At 34.7% G+C, this 24,799-nt stretch overlaps 1 long non-coding RNA gene across 1 annotated transcript; it reads right to left on the bottom strand.

The window, feature by feature from the left end:
* Positions 1 to 7,721: 7,721 nt before the first annotated feature.
* Positions 7,722 to 23,467, bottom strand: LOC127874231 (uncharacterized). Its single transcript, XR_008046723.1, has 5 exons — positions 23,363 to 23,467; positions 16,491 to 16,784; positions 9,321 to 9,534; positions 8,977 to 9,193; positions 7,722 to 8,846 (listed from the first exon to the last, which is right to left on the bottom strand). It is a non-coding gene; the product is annotated as an uncharacterized LOC127874231 (long non-coding RNA).
* Between the last annotated feature and the right edge of the window lie 1,332 nt (positions 23,468 to 24,799).

The following is a 24,799-nucleotide window of genomic DNA, read 5'->3' as shown; positions in this document are numbered from 1 at the left end:
ATAATGCCACTTAACATTTTCAAGTTATGTCTCGGACAAGAGATCCCACGTCAAAATGGCATGACGGCCAGATGCACAACCTGATTCCGTTATACCGAAGTAAACGTGTATTGTGAGAGGCTATAACAGTCATAATGTTTTTGGATAATAAAAGATTTTTTGTTTCTCTCGTGGTTATGCAAAAAGTACACGTTCAGTCTTGGCTGTACCACTGGGGACTATACGTGTTTTTTTCTACAACCGCTACTGAAACACAATTATAAGCAACATATATATGTAATCAATTTAAAATATTTCGACTTTTAACCGTATGTACAACTAAATGTATTTACACAAAGTATTTAACAATCTGGTAATACGTTTGCTTTTTTATGAAATAGTGACTATATTTTTTTAATCACCAACATCAACCGTGACTCATTAAATGTTACAGGTGTTGACATATGCGAAGCTGTTGCAGCAGACGTCATATTCGTTCTGGATTCCTCTGTCAGTCAGACTGAAGAACAGTTCAAAAAGCAGCTAGAATTCGTAGAACGCTTCGTCGATAAATTTACAGTCAATACTAACGCCTTTCAAATTGCAGTACTTACCTTCTCGACTGAGGTATGCATGGAAATAGACTTTGACGATCGGCTGACGAAGGATGACATCAAGGCAATATGTGTATTTGTTAATAAACGATCGTGCAAATAAACAAGATCCCTTTAGTATATTTCGGGAGATTATCATTCTTATATATATATCGATAAGTTAATGTTAATATTGAGAATAACTCGAGTTTTGGGAAATCTATATTTAAAAAATAGTTTTTTCCATTGTTTTACTTTTATTTATTTTACCCCGTTTTGGGTTTCTACATTGCAGAGTAAAATTCGTAGTATTCGATTTCGACCGGGTGCAACATTTACGGACAAAGGGCTGGCTATGGCCAGAACCATGCATCAATCACGGGGAAACCGGCTTCTTGGTCTCCCTATTGAGAAGTTCACATTTGTTTTTACGGACGGAATGTCAACCGATCGGAATTCCACAGCGGACAAGGCGTTGAGTCTTCGATATATCTCTACGGTGGTTGTCGTAGGTATGTTATGCGACCTTTTACATATGTTACAAAAAGTATTTATGTTCAAAATTAGTTTAAGTTTTGTTAGGAAAGCACGCCGTTTGCATTTATGAATAATTCGTTTATTATATTCACACACCAGGTATTGGTCAAATGGTTTCACATGAAGAACTACAGACAATTGCATCACAACCTGACGAGTTTACTTTGTCCTATGTATTCTCGGTGCAGAATTTCGACTCGCTACATACTTTGATTAATCGATTGATAGACGCCACATGTGGAAAATGTAGCAAAAGTAGTCGGACAGATATAATAGCGTTGATTGATGATCTTTCATCCTCAGCAATGACATCTACTGAGTTCAGTTCTGCTTTAAATGGTATCGCATACATGTTGCAACATTTGGCGTCCTATGGAAAAGTCAACGGTCAGCGCGTTGGCGTTCTACATGTTGACGGTATCGACAATAAGTCTTTGCCTTTGTCACATAGCCTTAACATGGACCAATTGCTCAGCTATGTGCAAGGAATTCGAAAGTATAGCCACACCTGCTCGCTTACTTTTTGTGCAGCTAGCAGGTCTCGAAATATCTCAACAGCTATCAATGAAGCAATTCTCACAAACTTTGTTAACACGGACTCAAAAGCTAGAAAAGTATTACTTGTACTTACGTCTGGTCGATTTGACAACGTTGATGCTGTCTGGAAAGAAGTCGGGGCCATTACTCTAGAAACAGGTGTTTACGTGTTTGTTATTGGCGCCGGGTATGAATCAAACATCAACGGACTGCAAGCTATCGCTCAGGAGCCGAGTAATGTTTTCATGGTGTCTGATGATAACTTAGAGACACTTGACGTCATACAATCTCAATTATCGTACATTTCCTGTTCTTAGTAACTAGTACAGCGCATAATTCCAAATATATGTAAAGCGAGTGTACACGATCTTTGTTCAAAACAGATAACTCGCTGCTGATATGAAAAATATAATAACAGTTCAGATGAAATGGTACCAGAAACTAAAAGAAAGCGCAGTTGTATTCACGTGCAAATATTTTTTCTCTGCACAACAGAAAACGACGTTATGTTCACAAGACATTATAGTGTTGGTTATTGCCAATATATATGTGCAAATTCATATAAACAAACATATTTGGGTTATACAATTCCTTATTTGTTAGAAATGTAATTGAGGGAAACAATATTTCGACCAGACACACGACATCGATTCGTTACGCAGTCAAATCACTGATTTGATTACATACTTACACATCTAGAATGTAAATTCTAAACGCATCCACTTGCGCACGCATGCACACTCTTTCCTGCGTTAATACTCACTCTCATGTAAGAACATGCTAACAGACCGGGCCACGTGAGAGAAGCTTTGCTCTCAACGGCGAACGTACGCATCTTAAAACACACTCCTACACTAACTCCAACGAACAGACAGCGCGCATACACACAGAGATACACGCATGCATGTACTCCGCACATACAAAAACACACACATGCGTGCAGAAACGTTTACACACAGGACCACAAAAAGCTTTCGCCCACGCCAACACACGAACATATACACTCAAACAAAACTGCTTGCACCTATGAACACTCATAATCGCAAGCACTTTTATTTGCGTACCCTTGTTTTCCACACACACACGCAAGCACGCATGAACACAACAAAAGAATACATGTACGCACGCACACACACACACACAAACAAACTCACACAAGTAGTAAATGTATAAGGTTTTTTTTCGTTGCGTACACAACTTTACTTAATTAGTTTGTTTGTTAGGTATGAACTATTCCGTGGTTTACAAAAATAAATGAAAAGTTATCCTGCTTAAACAATTTCTTATCGCAGCACAGTATTTTATTTTTGTAAACATGTAATTATCATGTAATTAACAATCATGTTTGCCAAAACTTTACTCGTGGATTGTTTTTGTGAAATTCAAATGTATGTATATGTATATTAATATGCACAACCATGTATTGTAACTTTTTTTCCCAACATCGCCTTGTTTTTGTTTTTGCTTGTTGCTTTTAATTTGCTTTCTTGAGACTCAAACACAAACACACATACAAACATACACACACACGCAAGCGCACGCACGCACGTAATCACACTCACGTCCACGGTTAAACACACACGAGCGAAAGTGGTAGAGTATACTTTTTGTAGCAATGGGGCAAATTCGGTAACTGTGTTGTCTTAACTGTGCTGTCTTTAGCTTGATGATTTTTTTAGTTGTTTATACAATTTTATAAATTTGTTACAAAAGACAATATATTTTATGAAACTTTACAAAATCAAATGCAAATTTTAGCCTGCTTTATAAGCATCCTATAACTGTATTTGCAAATCTATACCTTTTTTGTTTTGTTGTTTTTGTTCAATATTTTTATAAAAATTCATACCCAGGTGTGTATACATAGAAATATTTACAATAACATTTTCTAAGCGTGCTGTCTCTTTTTCTTTGGTCAGTATGACTTAAACAAATGTATAAAGAGTAAAATGTTTTTCCCCTCAAGATATTCTTCAAAGAAGGAGAAGTGTACACTTGAAGATTTTTCAAACGCAACCCTTTTCAATCTTGAATGTCTCAGTTATGAGTTAAGATTTTGATTTAAAATTGTATTTCATCAGTTGACTACATTCTGAGCAAGCTCACGATCAAATCATTTACCCGTAATGATCGGACGCTTTAGCAGGTGGGGAATGTATGGTTTAATCTTTTTGAGATATTTACGTTTAAAAAGTATTGCGTTAGAAAAGTATCTAAGTGTATATAGCAAATAAATTAAAGGCTAATACGAGTACCATAGTATGTTGTGTTTCAAAAAAATTAATCATAAACGTACATCAATTTTACCAGATATTGGAATTAATTACCTTACAAAGTAACTATAAAATAAACATGCATGTACAATTAGATACAACTATGAGTATAATTGCGTGTGCTATTTAAAACAATTATTCTTTTTTTGTTTTTGCGGTGAGCATTTAGAAATGTTAACCATAAAGACAATGCCCTTTATTAATGACTACTCGATATAAAACGTTATTATCAATATTGTTTGTTTTCACAATGTAAATGTATGACTGTAATGCTATTTTCCTCTTCAATTTGTTCTTGTTAAGCAACTTGTTTAATACATGAATTGTTCATATACACATTGTTTCCTAGAAAATTAGATAAAATGTAGGGAACCTGCTTTATTATAAGACTGTTCATGAATTATGTACACAAATAGTTTAATTATAACTCTTCACGAGTGTTTTTACCCCTCCTATATTAGTTGATATGAATATTTGAAAGGAGGAATTTAATTTTCCCGCTTGAATATGCAATACATTTGGTAATACATCACTATTAAAGACAAAGAAACGGAACATGTTTCTTCCTAGCAGCGTTGAATTAAGTTATGAGAGTGTTAGTTGCTGACCGGCTTTTCTTTTGTGGAGGAATTAACATTCGGCGGGCGTTGCTCAGGACGTATTCCGGTCTCGTACATATTGTACACAGACTCTGGACAGTCATTTAAGCCAATCTTATCAAGAGTCGAGATTGTTATAGAAATACTCTACATGCTCTGGTGTCGAATTTCTGACCATGTACAGCGGGCGTTTTCATTCATACAACTCTCGATCGCCGACTCTGCAACAATCTTACAACCAGCATATGCTAACAGGCGTGTCCATTTGTCGTCCCCCCCGATCGGGATGGCCCTTCAGCGGCAAAGATATGTAACGCAGCGTTGGAAACTCCCCACCCCAACCGTGCCATCATCTCGGTAAATTCGCCAAGAACTGGTTATGTTTTATTCTTTGAAGAGTGTTTCTCATCCGATTTTTTCTTAGGCTATCACTCCGCATATCCTGTCAAGGAGTGTGATACGATATATGCCACGACCGTCCTCGTAATACACGTTTCCCTTTAAAATTGTCAACGCCTTTTTTGCGGATAATCGAAACCCAACACTAAACATAAAGACGGGCATTAAATTAAGCACTACAGTAATAGGGAAGAAGTCATGTAACCCAAGACAAATATTAAAACGCTAACGAGTGCCTGATTTGTGAAAGTGTGAAACATTTGTGAATCAAGCAACAGATGACCGAGCAATGTAAGCATCACCTTTATGTAAATATTCATTATGTTAAGGGAAGGCGATATAATCAACGCATACTTGTACGTGATATCCAGCGCCAACTTATCGGTTATTTATCGACATAGGAGAGAAACCGGTCACTCAAGATTATCAATCGAGAATCCAAACCTTTTGACGCAGAATAAAATTCATTATTATATTTATTGGAGTTAGTTATACTTAACGGGGTATCGATAATGTATATTAATAAAAACGGCTTCCTGAATTTCGTTATTTTCTATTTAACCTTTAAACCATCTGCCACTTTCTATTACCAGTCTAGGTGAAGATAATCGTAACCTAGATAGGCTTCATCTTCATCTTTTTTTAATGCATAATACTAAGTATGCGTGAAGTTGAAAGTTTGCTATATTTCGATAAACACATCTCTACTAGAGGTTGCAAATCGAACCTTTAATTTGTTGATAAAACTATCTGGGAGTCGCCAATAAATAACAGCAAGAAAAACAGTGTCCATGCATCGTAAAACCTAGATGTGCTGAGCAGATCTCGTGGTAAGGGACAACAGCCTTTTTGTCGGAATAAATTTCGCAAGCACTCAGTAATGCAAGGTAAATTTTCTAACTGAATAAATATTTCTGTATGATTTAATATCTAATTCTTTTAAATGCTATGCGCCTAAGTTTGTGGTATAAACACTCGTTAAGATCAGTTCTTTTACCACCTTGCAGTTTAACAAAAATGCATACAATTTAAAGGCGTTATGTAACATTTCACTTGACAAAACCAAACACTTCGCTGCCCAATTAAAGAATAGGTGTTATCAGTTTATTTAATCAAGTTATTCTAAATATAGCAGAAGTGCCATGTATTTTGTTCGTCTTGGTGTTAATACATATTAAAGCCAATTTAATGTCGAAGCTATCCTTTTATTCCTGAGAATAATGATTTAAGTTTTTTCGGTGTTCACTACTAACTTTCAGTGTTTACAATATTAATACAATTCATGTATAATAGTTTGTAGCTATTCGGTCTTATCCGCAAAAATAAGGATATCATCTGCGTACAACTCAATAATTATTTTGAAACTATCAACATCTCAAACATTAATACCACTATTAAAACCAGATATTACATCCTTTAAAATCAGTGTAAGCGGGAACAGTGATTAGCATTCTCATTGCTTTACTTCCAACGTACACTCCGTATCTCCGCTCAATTGATTACAGCATTTTACTTTTGATTTAACAGTTGAGTATATTGAGTTTACGCCATCAACTAGAAATGTGTCAAAGACAGTGGCGCCCAAACAAAAGATGTTTGGACACGGACACATCCATCATATATTCTACAGGGTACACAAGTACACAAGCCCATAATTCAGCCAAAATTTGTCGCAGGAAAAATCTCTTTCTTAACGTTCATATACGCATTTCTGAAATTTCTAGCGACATTAACCAAGTAGACAAAGGGCTGTTTCTAAAAATGGTAGTATATTATAATGTGGAAGAATACAGACAAAGGGCCTCATTCCAAAGCTCGTCGCAGGAAAGCAAAAATATTTTTATTAAGAACATATATACATTAAGTTCATTCTAGTTTAAGCAAGATCTACCCAGTTAAAACGGATCTAAAAACACGATCTTTTAGGACTATATATTGTTAAGTGGAAAATATAGACAAAGGGCTATAATTCTGCCAAAACTAGCAGCAGCATAAGTGTCTTTCCTTTCGATCATCTACACATTAAGGTCATTGAACTGCGAAATTTTAAGCGAGATCAGCTCACCTATTAGCTAAAGAGGACATTAAAATACGCGCTTCATGGGGACAAAATATTATAAGGTGGAAAAGCAGACAAGGAGCCATCATTTTGCTAAAACTAGTTGCAGCCATTGTTTCTCTCGTTACGATCATCTACATATGTGAATTGTTTATATGTTGCTTTATTGAAACAGTGTATGGTCCAAAATAGGAGCATTTCATAAGCTGAATAAGTTTGTCAGACAGCGAAAAGAAAGTATCTTCGACAAAAATATACACTTTATTTATTTTATTGTTATGCACCTCGCGCTCGTCTCTTATTTCATCGAAATATAATACAATAGTTGAATTAGTTTTTGCGCTCTCCCGCTGCACCAATGGGTATGGGTCTAATTGCGTCGAAACAAAAAAGAATATTTTGTTGTGGCCTTAGTAAAATAGTAAAAGTGTATCTTATATTTTAGCAGGCGTGGGAATTAAAAAAGTAGTAGAATCTTTTTTTTTCTGAATGAAATTTACATATGTGCCTGTCGGCGCAACTGCAGAATTAAAAGCGGCATTTAAGCGTAGTAAAATTCTCATTTGTCGGCGTTACTTCCAATCCCACTGGACGCGTGGACTGAAAAAAATAGGAAAGCATTGGATACATTTTCTTAGCGATTTCACTTATAAATCACTCGTACGTTATAAATGTATGCAAGCTAAGAGAAACCATGGATTTAATATGTTTCGTCTTTATTAAGAACTAACGTTGATACCTTGGAGTTTCTGGAACAGTTTGATTTCCCGAGAAGAAAACAAAATAAATAACATTTCGCCCGTGTTACACAAGATAAATAAAACACCTGAAACATTCTGACAGATTCTTGCCCCATAGTCTTTTATTTAAGGAAACTACCAATCGAGTACAAATGCTATTAATGCAATACTATATAAAAGAATGATTACACCTCTTGCCACCGCATTGGAACGGTCAATGCAAAGCATTTGGTGTTTAAACCGTTGAATGGTAGCCTTACCTCACTTTTAGCCCAATATTAATAACAAAACATACAATGTGAATAATGTTGAGATTGAAATGTTATACAAATATTTTAATGAATGTTAAATGTATTGGGAACTACGTGCAATACTAAGAACAGATAATGTACGATAATTGGGACTGTATGGCGTCAAGTGTCTGTAAATTGTCTTCTGTCACGACAAAAACATTGCTCGGTTCCTGTGCAATGGCTTGAAGTCCGTCAATGTTCGAGCCATACCCTGCGCCTAAAGCAAACACATAGAAACCTGTATCTCGAGTTAGCACTCCAACATCTTCCCGGACCTTTTCAATGTTATCAAAGCGGCCAGACGTAAACACAAGTAATGCGTTTCTTGCCTTTGGATCCGTGTTAGTACATTGAGTTAGGAGAACATCATTTATAACTGTTGAACTATTTCGTGAAATGTTAGCTGAGCAATCAGACGTCGGACAGGTTTTGTGATGCTGTCGAATACCTTGTACATAACTTAGCATTTCGTCCATATTTTGGTTATTTGTTAAAGACAAATACTGATTTTCAAAATCATCAAAACACGTAACGCAAAATCGCTGGCCGTTGACTTTTCCACAGGCCATCAAATTTTGCAATATACATATGCAATTCCATTCAAAGCTAAACTAAACTCCGTAGTCGTCATGGCTGATAATGAAAGATCGTCTATCAAAGCTATGATATCAGTGCGACTACTCGTATTACTTTTTCCTAATGTGGCATCGGTAAGTTGATCAATCAACGTATGCAGCGAATCAAAATTCTCAACCGAGAAGTCATAGGACTGAGTAAACTCGTCAGCCGGTGATGCAATTATTTGTAGTTCTTCGTGTGAAACCATTTAACGAATACCTGGATTGAAGTACAAAAAAAGAAAGTGTTTATTATACTAAAATAGTATGTGTGTTTTATATAAACTTTGCCACTCATTTCACACAAAAGCACAATGTTTTTATAATGTGTATGCAATTTCAAAACCCACCCACGACAACGACAGTAGACATACTACGAAGATGCATCGCTTCCCTCTTGGTGGATCTCCGATCTGTTGACATTCCGTCGGTCAGATCAAATGTGAACTTCTCAATAGTGAGGCCAAGAAGCCGGTTTCCTCGTGATTGAAGCATATTACAGGCTAAAGAAAACCCTTTGTCCGTAGCGCCTGGTCTAAATCGTATACTACGGATTTTATTCTGCAACTTTGAAAAACATTAATAAGAACTTTCAACGAGAGGAAACTTTCTTAATAATGGAAAACATAACAAAATACCTTCGATGGATTTAAATTCATATGTATGTCTAGTCCAAACTACAAAGTAATAGTACCTTTATCGCATCCTTTGTCAGCCGATGGTCTCCGTGTATGCCTCGGTTGAGAAGGTTGCTACTGCAATCTGAAAGGATGAACTACTGAGTCCGAATTTATCGACAAAGCGTTCCACGAATTCTAGCTGCTTCTTGAACTGACCTTCAGTCTGACTAACAGAACAATCCAGTACGAATACGACGTCTGCTGGCACAGCTTCGCATATGTTTACACCTATTAAATGCGTTGAAAGCCAATAAGTATGTGTTGTAAAATGTATTATAATTCTACTATTAACGTCGAGCAATTTATATACTGTAGGAATTTAAAACGTCCAGAAACATTACAGGGATAGATATTCTTGTCCCATCTTTTAGTCTTGTTTAAGGCAGGTTATTTTTTAATGTTAAATAAATATATTTCATTCTGGGACTAAATGTTAAAGCTGTAGCGTACCAGATGGTGAGGCGAATTCAAGCGAACCCATGTAACTTGTTAGTAAGGTCAGAAATACACAATTTACAAAATGCAGTAAACTATCAATCGTTTAATAGTTTAAAGTGATATTATGGGTATCTGGCACTATATAGGTGTCTATCGCAACTGTTGTTTATGTTTGGTGTTTTCACTTCATATACACTTATATTTGTTAATGCAGCATCAAAATACTAAACCAATATCCCGGAAAGAGAAAAATAATCCATTTGAATATCAACCGTACTTTCGTTTTGTCAACTGACGACAGAAATGGTTCGATGTACGATGCGAGTTTAAATGTAGTTTTCATGCAGATTCGTTCATACGACACAAAGACACAATTTTGTTTTACGGATCATTTCGGCTTAGAGGACTGGGTGAGTCATGTAAAATATCGAAACTAATATATATTTTTATAAACAACTGGTAGCAAGATGAGTTGTAGATTATTGGTCAGTTACCACAATTGAACTGTTAATTCCTTTTCAGCTCAATTCAACAGAGAAAATGCCCATAATATCACTTTAATTATAATGCACGTAACACTAAAAAACGACGTTTGACAAAAGCAAAAGCCCTTCTAATAATATAGGGTACTTTGACCAATATGTTCACAGATTTTTGCATTTATTGAAGTTTGTCATTAAATGTTTTATATTGATAAATTTAAACATTGGACCTAAAAATCTCCAGTAAAAAAAACACACAAAAACAAGAATACAATTTAAAAAAAAGAAAACAAAGTAACCCTCAACTGGGCTGGAACCACTGACCCCTTGAATCCTGGAGTAAAAAGTCTTCTGCTTAAACCACTCGGCCATCTGTGCTCATGCTATGATTGCATGTATGTTTTACCTTATATAAGCAATCCTCGTAGTTTCACAAAATATAACGACAACAACAGAATTTTCCCAATTATTATTTCGTTTCGCGTTGCAACGCTTTATAATTTTCAGGTTTTAAAATGGTCAAAAGATGATGGACATTTTAGAGCATGGTAGTTGTTCAGTATTACTATTTCCTCACAAATATCATAACTAGAGCGAAAATTTGCGAATCTGAAGCAACTTTGTTAAATTTTGTCAATTTACCAAAACGTGAAAAGGCCCCTTTAATGTGAAAATCTTATTTCCGTAGCATGTTAAAATAAGGGTCGTCATTAAATGTAATGGTTCAAGTATCTAACGGTAATTTATTGTATTCTCTATAATATGAAATATATCGAAACATATATTGAACATGTGTGAATGTCAGTGAAAAATGATTCCCAAGTATATGTATTGACAATACGTCATCTGAGCAAGGGGCGGATGTACCAACCGCAACGATAGTAATCGACACTTTGCGTAGCTCTTAATTGTGACATTATTGTTTTGTAAGCAAGGGGAATCCGGAAGTGGTATTGATTGGTAAGTTTACTTTTGTCACAACCAAAGATTTTTATTTTGCTGAAGCGCGTCTTGATTAGTACATGTAAGTCGCATGTTTTGCGCAATTTACACAAATTCGCTTTACAATTTGGAGTTTTCTAGTGCATCGTTTAAATAATTCACTTTCACTGCGGGGAATCACGTGGTTTTATTTTGATATGGAACACGGAAAATGGCGGCGTCATTGTCTCGGTAAGAGTAACTTATTTGCTTCTCGTACTTAAATTCGAGATATTAGCTTGAAATGATGTAGCCTATCATATGCGGAATCGAAATCCGCGTCCAATGATATCTTACTTTTATAAATTAACTACCATATTTTCTCATATACCCTTTGAATTTATTTCAAAGTGAATTATTTAAAATGATAGTTTTCACGGAATAAAGACATTGTGTCATATATTTCATAAAATAAACATAGGTCATACCATATTATTGCATGAGAAATTTGAGAAACATAATTTGGAATATGTATGATATTCTGGACGGCTTACCACTTAATATGTAAATAAATATACGCGTAAACAAAAAATGATATGTTTCACGGAATAAAATGTGTATGATATGTTTCACGTAACAATTGTTAAAGAGCTAGGTACATATTTATTTTCAGACTTTGGTTGTGTCGAATTTGCGGCAAGGCTTTTCAAAGTGCCTCAGGGTTAAGAGATCATGAAATAAAACATACGGGGGTAGCGCCATACAAATGTTGTGGACGGATTTCTACAGCAAAGCTAATTTAACAAGACACATGTAAGATGGTTTTGTGAATATTAGGCATTTCAGAAATGTTAGTGAGAAAAACAGTGTGTATTTAAGCACAGATGACTATTCCCCCCCCCCCCCCCAATTATATTTTATAACTGTGTATAGCCGATTGTTCCGACACATTGCAACCAAAATTATTTCGAAATCGGTAAAATATTTACGTTACCATTCTTGCAATTGCTGATGATGGCTCTTGAGAAATGTACATACACATTGACAACGCACGGAATGTATACTCAATTGGTACGAAGCATTTTCGAAAAAGAAAACCAAAATCACAAGGTTTATTCGATTGTGTTTTGTCATTTATGATCAAAAAAACGTTTGGCATATTAAGATGGATCGATTTCATGCCGGGACATGAGTTTCAAGACAGTACTCAAACTTCGTTGCACCGTTTTTAGTGGCGGATGTGACAAATTGCGTATCTTCTAGAATGGCAAAAGTTTAAAAACATTCGCATTGGATCAAGTTATATCTACTATTCTTTTGCTTCATAAAACGTCAAGTCACCCGATAAAATATGAAAACCTTGACCAGTTGTTTAATGGTTACACAGCAATGTTTTGTATTGAACTACAGGAATGTGAGGCACCAAAGTATAACGTGTAGATCTTTTGTTTTTTCTTGTATGTTTTTTATGCACACTGGTCTTTTCTTTCATGTAGGTGCGCAGCACGAAACGAAACTAAAGATTTTGCGTGCGAGACATGTGGGAGGTCATTCGCAATAATGGCAGACATAAGAACGTACATGACACATCATAAAGAAGCGACGTTTAAATGTGACACATGCGGACATCAAATGAATAGGAGAGACCAATATGATGATCACATGGCTCAGCATCTTGGGGCCACGAATCATGTATGCAAATGCGGAAAGACATACACTCCCAAGCCGAATCTGTATATGCATCCGAAATGCAAACATGATTAAAAGGGAATACTAATGCAGTTGCAAATAATAATACGCCATCAGCTTAAGAAACTGCAACAAATTTTGACCCAGTGTATAGTAAGTGATTCATTTCAATTGATCGTATAGATGCAATTTGTACACAGCCATATCGTGATGATTATCCTCAGGGAGAGTGATACGCTTTTGTTTATTATTTTAGTTGTTGAAGGTGATTATGGTGATTTTGTTGTACTATGTTATCATGATTAACACTGTGATTTAATTTAATTATCTGTGATATTGCTGATTAGTGAACAAATAAACGCAAATCCATGTTTCCTATTATTGTTTTGAAATAAATAAAGCAAAATAGCGTTCTGTTATTGTACAATCATTTAGAAACAGCAATTTATAAGACATACATATTACGGCGGCAGTTTACATTTGAACAGCTTAACTTAGCCCACACCCTTTTGAACGTATAGAATTTAATCTTGCATATTGAGTGCATGACAATGTTACAAAATTCGTTTTTATGCAACAAAATATATTATAACATACCAGCATAAAATTGAAAATCTGTTCACCATTTGGATGAATATTCACAACACACTTCTTAGACTTCAGTTAATATGCTGCATCGGCGGCTATGTCTCAAACTCTATAGCATGTGATAATAACTTAAACAACGCTTATATAAGACGTAGGAATGACAAACAAAATGTGAATAAATTGTACCCTGATTTTGAATAGTTTTAACTTTTAATTTGTAAAGCAAACTGCCGTTTTTCTAAATTGTCAGATCAAAATTATTTCTTCTGCCATACTGTCTTTTATTTTCGTTAATTAATGCCCATCTTGTCAGATGGCAGGATTTCTTCGCGCGTTTCCCAACGTAAACCGAAGGACCCAAGCTGTAAAGACGTCATTGAGGTAGACATTGTGCCCATCTTCTTTCTTCCCTTTATATCTTTTTTTTTTCGTACACAGTCAAAACGGGTGTGCCTTCTACGCAGATTCTGCATTAACCCGGTGGCTCAAATATATTTCCTCGGACTCTTCTGCAAGGTTGTAGAAGTGCGAGCGGCTCGTGCGGTAGGAGAGACATCTGCGAAAATGAAGCATAATACGCACATTAAACACAATGCACTAAGGTTAGATATTCCATTATTAAGATAAAACTTCAGTTAAGTGAAGAGAGGGTCGCGGTTAATTTATGTGTTAGAGTTTACGCCATTTTCAAAACATGGTCGATCATACGTATCACGACTGCAAGTTAACCTAACCACACTTTGTCCTGGGCTTTACTGGTACTAAGCGCTAAAACATATACTAGTAACTGAGAAAATATCCGACGTTTTATTTTTCGCCTTTAGACAATACGTGAAACATATCATACAATTAACGTGAAACATATCATAAATTTGTAGTCCGTGAAACATATCATTTTTGTTTTTTGATTTATTATGCAGAAACTGCGATGTTTTCAGACTTTCAGACAATGTGTTTGTAATGTCAAGAAAACCTAGTATATATTTAAAAAGAAAAGGATTTGAGTAATGTCGATATTTATCAAATTTGTGAAGTATTCATTTAAATCCGTGAAAACTATCACTGGCATGCATTCGCATGTGTTCGAATTCAAAGGGTAAGAGAGAAAATTACTCAGTAATACATGAAATGTAAGGTACCATTACACGCGGAATTCGATTCCGCATATGATAGGCTACATCTTAGAAGGTTAAAATCAAACATTTAGGTACAATAAGAAAAAATAATACTCTTACCGAGACAATGACGCCGCCATTTTCCGTGTTCCATATCAAAATAAAACCACGTGATTCCCCGCAGTGACTTTATTCTTCTGGTTATACGCATCAAAATGGATATGTACTATGCTCATAAGTGTTTATTTTCATCAGTCCATATTTTGAATCTCAAAACAATACATCAGATGTTAACACTATAATATGGACTTCATACTCACAATCTTGTATATACTTTTTTCTCGGCTAAAAAATATAGGTCATCTAAACGCGGCATCCGAACAAGATAGATGGTTTGATTTGATAATAATTTGCTTTGTATATTTCTTGAAATACAATTATTTTTTGTGCTGAGTGTATATGTATCTCTTTGGTATTTGGCCATCTGATGATTATATCGGATAAATTGTACGTGCCGGTATGTCTTAACAACGGCATAAATTATCTTATCTTATGTTAATTTGAATTTAGATGATTTACGGTTAATGCTGATTAACGAGTGGTTGTATTATGATTAATTGTTGGCTGAGTCGGGGATATGGCACCATAAAAACCAGATTAAACCTGCAATGTTGTGCGCTGACCTGACCGTTCCGAGGCGGCGACCCAGGTTTAATAATGCTTGTATGTTTGGTGGCTCATTGTATGAATTGTTTTCTCCTGTACATGCAAAAGGTAATTGGCCGTAAGTAAAATACTAACGGACACGAATTTCTCTCATGATAACGCTTCTCGAGTTTCTCTACTCCTTTCCATTTCATATGCGCTTTGCAGTTTGTTTGCAGATAAGAGCCGACTCACAAGTGGTAGTTAAACGATAACGAATTCATAACCGATCAGTGATATTGAAGAAGTTAGTTTGTGTTGCTCTATACTTTTGATCAACAATTTGATGTTAGGACTGATCTTTAATATCATTAGAGATAAACCGCCCTATATTGAAAGAACAAAGGAGAGACGTGATTGGAAAACGTCATTATAGCAAAAGTGATTTATATTTCTATCGTATTAGATTTAATAAAAGCTAACACAAACAAAAATATAACTTTGATTCTACCATATGTAGCCGAACAATCGTTTTTTTGTGCTGTATGTGTGTTGTTGTTTTGATATTACTTTCCCGTACAGAGTTTTCAAGCAATATATGCATACATCAACACGTTTGATAAGTTCACCATCACAAGCATTTAAATTACAAAATTAACAGGGTTTATTCAATAAATAATTGAACATTTAAGACTCCTGAAGTCCCTTATCACAACAACTGCAGAAGAGGTTAACAGTAATTCCAATTTTTTACTTTGACTCAAATCCTTACAAAAGTTAATTACATTTAGACCATGAACATAAAATTACAAAAACGAATGTGCTGCTTTAAGAGTTGGTCTAGTTTGGCTCATTTTACAATTATAAAAACAAATGTTGATCACACTAAATATTAAGTTAAAAGGTCAAATTTGTCTTTGAAAGTACCACTTTAAAGGAAGAAATATTTTGAAATGTAGAAAAATGACAACATTAAGAAAGCAATAACGTTATTAACTGATTAACATGCTTACAGCATCAAAATATATGTTAAACAGTTTGAGAAAAGGTACCGTTGGCTGAAGTGGCATATCCAATGTTAAATAAGAAGGAGTTCGTACCTATGGTACAATTATATATTGAAGCCACTGTTAGTTGGAACCCCGTTAAGAAAAAAAGGAATATCAAAAGCATGTTCTTCTTGTTCATTATATTAAAACATATTAAACCAAGACATTGTAATAACGACTCTACTTGTGCAAAGAGTGTTCATAATGTGATTGTATTATAACGAGGTTACGCATGTTAGTACAAAATATATACTCACGATATTCGCAACATTTTCCATAATATCTCTTGTTACATTGGCATTCTGCATAATTCCAATATCCTTCATTTTTACAGACCACACACAATTCGGATTCAAAGCTCTGGTCTTCATTTGATCCACAATTATGCAAGCATTTTTGCCAGCTCCAGTCCTCAACGCAACACAACTCACTTGTCCTAAAACGGTTGAAAACGGGAACTCCGCAGATGCAGTCCGCCGACCAGGATGTCCATTGTTCCAATTGACAAACGTCAACAGAACATTCCGATGATCCTAGGTGTCAAAGCGCCGCTATGAAGCAAATTACAAATGCAAAAGTTGAATCCGTTTTCATTTCTAATTACGCTTATTTACATTCAGTAATGTGAGTTTAACGCAAAATACTGAGAATACGTTAGGTAAGAATGCTTTCGATTTGAAGTTCGATTCGGGTTTATCGACAAAGTTCAAAATACAAAACTGAAAGATAAGTACCAGGAAGTGTAAGCAAAATACGTAAAGAAGAATATACATAGACACAAATCTTTATCCTGGTGATAAAGAACCACTTTACGGAAAGGGCCTAGGGCGAAACGTTATTAACAAACTTGGTATCCTTGTTAATAGTGTGCCTTTATTGTTTTTATGTTGTGACGCGTCGTCGATGGCGGTAAGTGGTTGATCATCGTCGTGGTCGTTAACGGAGAGTTCACTCAAGCTTCAATCTATTTTATTGAACTTGTAACGGAAATAATCATATACAATAAAGTTGTACTTAATTCAAACGGTTTAACTTAATTAGGGAATTATTCTACACATATCTTGTATATGTGATCTACTTTTAATGAGATTGTTTGTTGATAGAACGTATCCGATCGCCTTGATAATTCGAGAATAGCCAATGATGCGTCGTTTCTGTCTATTTTTAGTTTCTGCAAAAGAACTTCTACATCTATGAAGTCATAACCTCTTACGAATGAAATGGTTCTTACAACGCTCTGACCAATGAGGTTTTAACGTTCCGTTTGTACCGCGATTCAATTAGTCTATTGTGGATTTAAGCATTGTCTGGTAAAAACCTTTATTCAATACGACCAAGAACCTACAAATCAATTACTAATAACCAATATGGCATTTTATGAGGTTAATATGTTTGCATTCTTAATTGAGAGTTGATAACAATTCGGCGGGTTACTTTTTACTTAAGATTTACTGGTATTAATATTTACTTCTTGTTAATAAATAACTATCTTGAAAAGTTACATGAATCAAAATGTTTTCGAAAATTTAAAATTATACCTTTGTCAGGCTAATGCGATATATATAGGCAATTATTTCCACTGAGAATTTTCAATATTTCGTCTCTGAGCATAACATAAAAAGCATTAAATCCAAAGCTCTATGAACGCATTTATGTATAGCATTCACATATAAAATTAGCATATTTAATACTTGGGAACTTATTTTATAAATATAAATATAAGGAATGTTTCCTTTATGTTTTTCTTTCTCTTGTTTTAATTTACGCAGTGAGTATCAACTGAACTTTAAAGCAATGCCATACATACCCAATTATTACGAGGATCGTTAGCGTATTATTATGTTGGTTTAGTTTTTTAAGTTTTCAATAAAACTATACAATTTTCCTAAATAATCAAACGTTCGACGTGTTAGATGTTTCGAGATGCATACATATATTGCCAACTGTCTGTGATAAGTGTCCCTTTAGCGTTGTGTCGTTATTATGTTGAATTGTTAATTTATTTCGTCAGCCAAAATCCAAACAATTATACATTGCAAAACAATAAAGTCATAAAGCTATCTAAGTTGCAATACGTATTTAACTAATACATAGTACAAAAAATAGGACTCGCTCGTTTAACTATAATGATTTCTATGAAGACAGTTAAATTGTTCGATTGTATGATAAAGTATTCAACAGATGCTAAATGGGGCATGATGCGAGTTGTAATGTCAACGTATCTGTGGATAGACCGTTCCAATGCGGTGATCACAATTTTATTTATTTAATGTATACAGTTCTGGTTATGTGCTAACAATAGTGGCTAAGTACAATAAAAACTTGCCCGAAAGAATAAATGGAGTTAGTTTTATCCTTTGCTTTTTTAACAACAAATAAAATCGCGTGTTTTCTGGAGAATCCCTGATATTGCCCTGTGTTTCGTTCGTGAATGCATTGGCGAATCGAATTAAGGGTTATTAATTTTATACAACATTTCATTAAATTATTTTCTTACATGGGTCCTTCTTCATCGTTATCATTGTCCAATATATCACGTATAATCTGTTATCTTGTTGTGTGTGCATGGATTAGTGTTTTTCTATATCAACATTCAAAGTAACATAAATACTCAAATTCAACGAAAATTTCGCACAATATATTTTGTAAAATGAACATAACCCATAAAAAATTAGTGTTCCCTATAGCAATAGCCAAAATTTCAACGCTTAATGTGGTATGGTAACATAGAGATACAAAATGCTCGTTTAAAATTTCTTGTTGCAAAATAGTTTCCATTTTAATTTCCCGCAACGGTATCTATTTATACGACACACGAACACTTACAGGGTACATGAACATTTATTGAATATATTGTCCCACACACAAAAAGTATATCATTTTGTTAAATCGATGTTTCTAGACAACATCTAGCGTTGAAAGTTGGCAACTGCTTTTATGAACATTGATTTTTTATGTGTTATCTTTATTTTTTCGAAACCGTGTACCTAATATTCGTTGTTTTTTAGTGTTCATGGCCTTTTAATTGGATCATGCAAAGATGTTTAAAACATACCGTAATTCTAACATGTTACCAACGAATGAAGCGGTGTTTAGCGACGCGTATCAAAGAGGAATTCGTATATATTTTGATTATGATACAATATTTGTTTAATTTGCAATACTTTTTAATTTAGTAAAACATTAAAATATGACGCATTGGGAGTTCAAAAAAAAACATTTATTATCGATTGTGTTGATAAGGTACATTTAATAATGTGGCTGAAAATAGGATGGAAACAACATATAAGCACTCATTAAAACACATTATAAATTGACTTTATCGGGCAAAGAAATGTGTGTTCTTTTTTAATTGCGTATTCATTTGACGATGTACTTAATATAACGTGATTTTTTTTTAATGCTCATCTTACTTCTGCTTGCACGAACATACACGATCTTAATACCGCCGGCGTGAAACACATATGCAAACACATAATTAAAACTGCAGGCACGTACCCCCACGCGCATTTGCAACCGCATGCGCACAGTATCACACACGTACCTATTACAACACGCATCCTATACGCTGCACTGACAATCGCTGATTTACATATGCAAACATTTAAAAAAGTCGGGCACGGACCCGAACTCTCAAACTCTCAACTTAAATCAGCACTTTCAACCATTCAGGCACTCATTCCCGTGGACACAAACAAACACGCATGTATAACCGCTCGCATCATATAATAAGGTAAAATTGTATATACCTGAACTATTTCAATAATGGTTTGACGGAAATAACACTCAATCGCTATAGTCAAGTGTTCAATAAATTATGGCAAAATATATATGGTTAACAATCAAGCTATTGATTCGTAAATCCTGCAAAATAAAATGTATGATTGGAACAAACAAATATTGATCGTATAATGGATTTCTGACTACAGTTAAATTGTTTTTGATTGCTTTTGTTCGTTTTCATAACCTTTTATATGATTTGAATACACCTAAAAGAAATGAAAGTCGGTAGCTTTTCAAAATACACAATGCACAGTAAAGACAAAGTTTGTCCGCTATTCAAAGGCTCAAACCCAGTATGACATTCTTTTTTCTTAGCATTTTTTTGTATTTCATGAACAGTCGAATGACAGCAGAGATATCGTAAGTATTGAACGTATTCTTTTTCAAACAGACTTTTCATAGTTACAGCAACCGCAAATATTTACGATTTGTTGTACGGCTTTGGTCGTATGGTACTTTTATTGAGCTCCTAATTAATCTAACATAAAATAAATGTTAAAGCATGTTAACCTCTCAGTAGTGCGTGTCAATTTAAATTTCAGCTGTAATATAACGATTATAAACTCCAATTAATAACAGCAATTACACTCGATTTGTTCAGCTTTAACGGAAACAAAATATCATTAACCAATTCTGAGGCACAGTGTCAAGACGCATAATACTGGTCACTGCACGAGATTATTTTATAACTTAACAACATATATACATTCATATTTGACGGTATCTCTTGTTATTCTTGCACGAAACGGTAATGCGTATCACACCGCCGAAGTGCGTAGCGAGTGTGTCCTTTATAAGTACAACAGCGATAACATGTTAAATTAACTTTATAATAGAAGAAAAAAGCTGTAGTTCTTCTATACAGGTTTCAGCTGTTATTTAAAGAGTATTTTTATCTTATAACATATATTGTTCATTGTTATTACTATAAAAAGGCAAGCTTAATTAACAGTTGATCGTTTAATACACAACATAAATAAACTATTTCAATCCCAACATATACAGGGTTGAAATGTGGCTAAAGTTAAAACTGTCAATTTACGATTATTGTATAGAGTAAACGAGTCATGCGGACGATTCTATAAATCATAATATGACAATTGTTAAAACGTTTCCAATAATAAGGTCGGAGATTAAACATGGAAATTTTTCACTATTGGGTTAATATTGAACATAACTAAACATTATGAAAAATTAATAACCAGTTCCGGTAAAATAATTGCTTTTGTTTCTTTTGAATCCTATCGAACAATAACCATTGAAAGAAGATGATTTTTACGGATCAGTCGGCATCGGTGGTTGGTGTGTTAAGTAGCTATGAAAAAAATCACGAATACAATATTAAGCTAAAATTATTAATTATTATCTATAACTAAAATGGAATTTCGAATGTTTAATGTATTGTTTGTTATGTTTTTGAATTTGACAATGTGTCGTGCACAACAACCTTTGTTTAAAGCTAAGAAGTCATCATCTTTGGTGAGATTCGACCGGAAAATAAGTGCAAACTCTGCAATCAAATGTTGCGCAGAATGTGAACGTGACAGCTTGTGCAAAAGCACGGGTTATCGTCGTTCTACCAAGGAGTGCTACATTTCATTTACACCTGCGATTGGGGCTTTAGTTACTGAAGCAGACGCTCCATCGACAGTCTTTGCAATGGGTGGTAAGTTATGCTTGAAAAACATAATTGACTGACTTGAGTAATGATACATAGCGGATATTAATGTAGATAATTTCGGTAGATTAAGATTATATTCAAGTATAATTTAACGATAATTTTCGGTGTAATCTTTTACTTTTTGCAACATTAAAAAACAGGTTTTAATAATTAATTAGTGAATATTAAACAAAAGAATTCATAACATAAAGAGGGTACATACGAAAACATGTACTTTATGAATACATTTAACAGTCATCCCCTCTAAAAATGCAAGACCTTGTTATTTGGTATGTGCTATGCAGCATTATATGAAGGTCCTTTACTTAGTGTTTTCAAATCATGCCCTGGGATCAAAATTGCCCCGCCTAGTGGATAACTTGTATTATTTTATATGTATTTAGTGAAGTCTTAAAACATCTTACAAATAATTATGACGATAGCATAGATAGTTGTTGGCCATATTATACCTATGCGATCAAAATGAACCACGCTCAAATTGTAACAAGGACTTGAATGTAAAAAATTTTTTTTACATACAACATTATATATTAGCCCTCTACCCTATTGGATAACTTATTGACTTTGTGGTCGAAATTAGCTCCGTCGTGGGGTTAACTTGTTTACATTGATGTGCATAGAAGAAATCTCAGCTTAAATCCTAACATGACTCAATATGATCGGTTCAGGACCATTTGCCCCCTTGTTCCAACTTTGTAAGACTCATTTCGAGTTTGGTGTTCTTGTTTTCTGAAATGTTATTTTAGAACGTTATCGCTTTATCGGCTGGAATTTAAATTGTTCTTTTCGACGAAACAAACACGATGGAACATTGAAACATGTTTTCTTATTTGTTCTAGTTTAAATTCACGTGTTGTTAAAAATAATTAGATGATAAAAATGTGAAATTACAATGACATAAACACACTGTTAAATAGCAGTTATATGTGTTATATGTGTTATAACAATCATTCACCGAATGCGATGTGACTTGAACTGCCAAAGAATTCCATATTAACACATTTATTTAGACTATCTGAGATTGTCCCATGCTTGCAGATGTTTTATGTACATGCAGTTTCGACCAAAATTAAAAATGCACATATAATTGTTCCAAATAGGGCGCTTTTTATTACAATATAAAATCATGTTTATGTACATAGTTGTATGCAAAGTGAAACTCAAACCGCAGGATTCGATCCTTACCGTAATTACGGACTTTATTAAAGCGAGTATATATGTTTTTGAATTCCAAATTATACTTTCTCAAACATAAAACAGTGCATGAATATGAACGTGGAATGCTTAATAAAATATAGAATGCATCTAATAAATGAACAAATAATATGATGTTGTTTATTTGATTTAAATTAAAAACCAGCAAATGTGTGCAGTGACATATGCGTGTGTTGTAGTACCAAAACGTGTGTGTTTGTGTCGGAGGAGCAAATGTATACCGACTTATGGGGATCCCCAATCATGGAAATGTCTACGTTCATGAATGAATTTGTGACTGTACACAAGTACATTATTTTATTGTATAAAACTCTAATTGTGTTCATGTTTTAGTTCTTCTTGCTCTTAACTGTATTCTAGTTTTTATTTATCAATGTGTTGTCTGTTTTGAAAAGAACAGGTATTATATTCTTGATTACAATTCTTAGGCTGGGATCAAGAATGGATTACCGTGTTCCGCGGAATCCCTGCAATAGGTCTGAACCCAGTAGATGCCTTGTTGAACGGAGTTGGGTCCACCTCTGACCTTACATGTCGAGACATGCGAGTTCCCTCCTGTGACAAACATAACAGAGACCCATTAGTTCATAATTGGACTGCACTTAGGCTTACAGAGGTATTGTCACGAAGGCTGAATCTTATTGAGGTATTTTTGCAAAGTTAGACGCAAACTCCACGTCGCGACAACCTCTGCAATCTCAATTAAGAAGTGTCACTCTTATAAATGTTTACAGTCAAATATGCAAAAGTAATATAAACAAATTTAACAATAACAAGTGGCAAACTATTTCATTCGACAAAAATCAGTGATATATAAGAGTGGCTGATAATCTTTCTCTCTTTCTATCTCTTATTTATTTACATCTACAAACATATAACTTTAGTAGAATTTTCTTACAGAAAGGTAGTAACAATGGACATTAACATAAAAATAAGTATAAACGATGTTTATTTCGTTTCATCAAGGTAAAGATAGTCTTCTACAAAGGCAACTTGGAGAAGTTCATCAAATTCAACGGCACGGGAAGCTCTGTCTCAAACTGGTTCGATATAAACAGAGTACTTGCTTCTTCGTGGCCTACATTGGTCGGCGGACCATATGGATACTTCTCCATTGATGGGTTAGTTTGTTAAATTTTCAGAAGCATGAACACTTTACATGGATTTTTGTATCGACTCTTACTTGTTTACATAATTCTGTCTGCGTTATATAACTAAAAACATATCAACGTTTAGAAACACCGAGGTTTCTGTAACATGAAATTCGGACGAAAATTGTCTCTGTTTAACGTACGCAATTATGTAAATGTAGCGCCAGGCCGACTTCCTGAAACCGCCACCGAGCGCTTTTTGCGCGGCCTAACAATCACGATGTGCCTCCCGAAGCCCTCGAACAGCCAATTACAAAATAAGCAAAATAAGCAAATTTAATTATTAATGTTCCCCCAGACTGCCAGCATTATGATTCGAAACTAAAAACAATCGAGTCGCCACAAATATATACAATGTGACAAACAGGGAACCGTTGCTTTCAAGTATACTTGTACGTTCAATATTTTCATTCTTCATCTAGCATCAACGTCTAGCTGTTCTTTAACCCAAGGCCCTACGCGTCCGCCACTCTTTTGTACGACTTCCGTAGACTCCAACCCTCTGAAGAACCTCTACACTTGCAACAGGAACTATGAAAACAGGGAAGCCCCGTTTGAAGTCAACGAAATTACCCAAAAAACTCTAGAGTTCTGTTCTCTAGATTTGAGTACCTTTTCTTCTGATCTTGTCCGGCTCGTATCCGCAGGATAATTGACCATTTTACCTATGTTAAAGCCTTTTAATTTTAGCGAACCGAGCGCCACCTAGTCAACGAATTGGAAAGTCTCTCTAGTC

Source organism: Dreissena polymorpha, chromosome 3 (genome assembly GCF_020536995.1).
Source record: "Dreissena polymorpha isolate Duluth1 chromosome 3, UMN_Dpol_1.0, whole genome shotgun sequence".
Lineage (NCBI taxonomy): Eukaryota > Metazoa > Mollusca > Bivalvia > Myida > Dreissenidae > Dreissena > Dreissena polymorpha.
This window is presented reverse-complemented; position numbering and strand designations above follow the sequence as displayed.